At 34.4% G+C, this 4,342-nt stretch overlaps 1 pseudogene; it reads right to left on the bottom strand.

Moving 5' to 3' along the window:
- Positions 1–2,452: 2,452 nt before the first annotated feature.
- LOC112458730 lies at positions 2,453–4,311 on the bottom strand (annotated as a pseudogene).
- Between the last annotated feature and the right edge of the window lie 31 nt (positions 4,312–4,342).

A 4,342-nucleotide genomic window follows, 5' to 3' on the forward strand; every position in this document is an offset into this window, starting at 1 on the left:
ACGGCGTCCACTGCGCCGTCGTCGACCGCGATATATTACGTTCCGATGATGCCACCTGCTGCTGCTGCTGCTGCGCCGCCGTCGGTGCAATATTATGCCCCTCCCCCATACCTACCCCCGACGCCACCATCGGGGTACTTTTCGCCGGGCGCTACCGCGCCGCCGCCAAGTTACTTCCCGCCGGGCGCCGGATACGCGCCGGGGACGGCGCCGCCGTATTTCCATCATATGCCGCCTTATTGAAAAAAAAGGGTAGGTAAAGATGTCGACCACTCTATGTACGCAACATGCGGCTACGTGTCAAATTATTAATAGATCGCGATATCTTACACACAAAAATTTATTTATTTCTAATAAAAACATTGTATTTATTTGTTATGTTTTTTATTTTTCAGACGCGGTGTTGCGGCAGATCTTGTTCGCGTCGGTTTTGCGGCGATCCGTTTTTTTATTTTTTTTTTTCAACAATTATATACGAGTCGTTTTACTGGGCTAGTTAAACTGACAATACTACTTACATCGCATTGTAATTGTAAGGCAATTAGGAAAAATTATTTTTGTTATATTTTAATTATGGCTGTGCCTAACCCCTTTGTAATGGGAAATTATTCCCGAAAAACAAATAAATATATTGATTGATTGATTAAACTGATAAAAATGTAACCATACTTTTTCAAATACTTATCAATTACGCTTCAACTATATTAAAAATCATTAAAGTTTAAAATATTATTTTTATAAACTAAAATAGTCGCTGGCGCTTCGACGGTATTAAATATTTGAAAAAAAAATTGTGTTTTCTCTCGCGATATATTTTTACTTTCGTTAAATAATAAAAATTAATTTTAGTTTTCGATTATATTACTTTAGATAACGAAGAGTAGAACTGTAGTTTAAAATAACATTATATTCGTAGTTAATTTAAAAAATGGACAGCTTTGAACAAATTTTTTTACAATGGAACAATCGCTATTGGTTCAACGATAATAAACATCTATTTTCCGATATATTTTCTTCAAGTAATGAAAATTAATTCCAATTTATGTTAGTTGTACCGATCAAGATTTCAATCTTTAAATACACGCGTATAATTAATTTCACAAACGAAGACTTGCCGAAGAATACACTGCAGCTTAACCAAGCAGAAGCGAATCTCGCGACAAAATTCTCATTTTCCATTATGTCAAGTACTCGAAGAAATACAGAAACAATAGTCTTTACGTTAATTTTGCAATCTGTTTCACGCTCACGAATAGCTTTTTTCACAATGTTATTTCTTCCGTATATACGATATGTAGTTATTCGACGAATAAACAAAAAACCAAAAATTCTGAGAAAATAACACTCTTATATAGCACAGTCCTTATACATATAATTACGTTCTCATATTATATCTATAAATTTATGTGCGCGTATATTAATTTATCTTACGTATATTCAATTTTGTTTACTATATATAGATGCACGTAGAAAAAACGAACAGAGTTGCGTGACGTGAGACATTTCGCTAACGAGTTCCTGAAATAAAACGTCGTTCGATCCACCGTTATAAATTTGCCACGGTCTAATATCTCTTAATTCAACGAGGATGATTTCGTCGTACGACGCTGGAAAAAATATATCGTTCCAACATCGCGGAAAAGTATAATTTTTCTTCTATTCAAAAGCACATTGCGCACTTGATATATTAAAACACTTTCAACGGTGTACACGTCCGTTATACAGTTTACACGTACATCAGTTGACGATATTTAATTACATGCCGCACAAAAGAAGACAAATGAGACGAGAATAACGTAACGTCGATGAAAAGTATATCGCGCTTTTATTACGAGAATCGAGTTATATATCCTGCATTTTTCTGCGAATATTTAAAAATAAAATTGACGCGAAAGTTACTTGAAAAAAAAAAAAAAAAAAAAAGATTAAACAAAATATTCGATTTAGCAAGTAGCAATAATTTATGAGAGTACAAAGTGCTTTTGCACCGGTAACGCGCGCAGCGCATCCGCATGCATTGAGAAATATAGTAGAAATTCTACAAACAAAAGATATTAAAATAGATTAGTGCTAAAATACGAAAAGCACGCACTTTGATACAATAATATAAATATCTTCAATATTCTCGAGATATTAAAACGATATTATATATAGTTACTTTAGGATCGACTTATGATGGCCGCCAGTGGTCTTTCAATATTCCCTGGGTTCCGTAAAGCGCATATGCTACGGTAAACGTTACGTATGCTATAGATATAGCGCTTTACGGAACCCAGGGATTACAAGATAAAGCAAAATGAGCTTATAATTTTTCACGTATAACATCGATATGCAGTTGTTATTAATTATTAATAGTATAAAAATTAATAATTACTAATGTAAAAAATTCATCGTTAGTAATATTAACAAAATTGAGGAGCATTGTCTCGAGAGACAATGCTCCTCAATTTTGTTAGCAATCTCTATTTTTCTCTTCTTCATCTCATTCCACGTCTCCATCTCCACTTTTATTTTCACACTTGCATTTTTTACCCTTGCATCTTTCTCTCAGTTGTACATCGGTAGTATCACCAGTGTCACCTCCAGCAGCAGGATCTAATATGCAATAATAATTACTCGACTATTTATAGGAATCTATTACAAATATCTTGCTATTTTTTTTGTTTTTTTCAGCATTACCGTTATCTCGTCCCGACGTAATTCGCTTCGTTTTGTCCGAATCTTTTAATCTCATCCTAGGTGAAGTTTCCTGCAACCAAAAAGAAACGTATTCTACATCAAAACGTATTTATAACATTATACAAGTTTTATATTATTATATTTGGAATGTTCCGAATAATATAACTAAATTGGAACGCGATAATCTCTTTGAAGGAAACGCGAGAAATCGATAAGTTTAATCGATGATTTAATTCACAAACGTAACGAAAACTAATTTTAAGAGTATACAACCGCAGCGTAATTAATACCTCGTAAATCCGTTCGATGCGTTTTTTCTTCTCGTTGGAGTTTCGTCGTCTGCCTTTTATTCCAAATTTGAAGAACGGTCCAAAACCGAAATTAATAGATCCGCCAATCCAGAAAAACGGTATCAATATTACACATACGCAGAAACTTGAGAAAAGAGCGATTACGACGGGAAACTTGTACACAAAGTTTAATCTACCTGCGAAACAATGCGCAACATAGTTAATAATCCAATAACGTTGGCATATCATTGACATTGAACCAAATTCAACTTACTGGTAGCGTTATCTACGAATTCAGACATAACCGATCCAAAGTACGACAAAGGTTGGACAAAAGTCGTGGTGACAAAATGGGTCAATGCGAATGCCGGTGTCACTTGCAATCTAGGATTCGTCTTGATCGTTTCGTAGTATCTTTCACAATCGTTCGTAGCTGTGTCAACAGATTTTCGTTTACGAATAATGTATATCAATGTTTTTTTTTTTTTTCTTTTTTTTTATGCATTACACATCACAGATACTCACAGGATGCAATCTTCTCCCACATCTTGTCCCACAGACTCATTTTATCCGGCTGGCAGGCAATTGGCATTTCAGCAAATTGCGCTTGTGCCGCCATTAATTTAATTTCTGCTTCCTGCAAATTAGAAGAAATTTTTAAATAAAAAATTATAATCTATAGTCATTATTTTATTCAAAATATAGATATGTACGTTATATACTTCATTTTTAATATACGCTACATAAGTTTTCACAATATGATCGATGTACAAATGTATATACTTAAAAGTGTACATTTTTTCCGTGATAAAATAATATATAAATTACCTGTATAAGTCGCCACCAAGTTATGAAGAAACTGATTACAAATATAACATCGATCATGAGAAAGATAAGTAAGCCTCGAGACCATCTTTGTCTTCTCAAAATTATTAAACCAGCTACGAGTGTGAAGGCGATTATAGTTATGTCCCATTGTAACAGTTTAGAAAATTGATTTAGATCCACATCGCTAAATACATAAACTCAAAATGTGTGGAGGTATAATCTTATAAATATTATACAGAAATACTATTATTCTTACGTGTTCATTCATAAGCGTCCAATACTCGGATGCTTTGCTCGTAAACAAATTGAAATGATAAGACGCCCCGGATAAAAAAACGGAAAAGACGGCCATATAATCACACGCCGAGTATGCGGGTCGCTTTATCGCATTTTTGAGAATTCTGTCAACTTCCCTTATAGAACCTTGGCCGTTTACAAAGTTCCGAAGGTACTCGAATTGCGAAGAAGACGCTTCTATGTTGAGCCTTCCAATCGATCCGTCGTCATCCGTTCTCTATGCGCAACAACAATTTGTCAATTTGTTT

The sequence above is a fragment of the Temnothorax curvispinosus genome, unplaced genomic scaffold, assembly GCF_003070985.1.
Source record: "Temnothorax curvispinosus isolate PA1 unplaced genomic scaffold, ASM307098v1 QBEX01009177.1, whole genome shotgun sequence".
NCBI lineage: Eukaryota > Metazoa > Arthropoda > Insecta > Hymenoptera > Formicidae > Temnothorax > Temnothorax curvispinosus.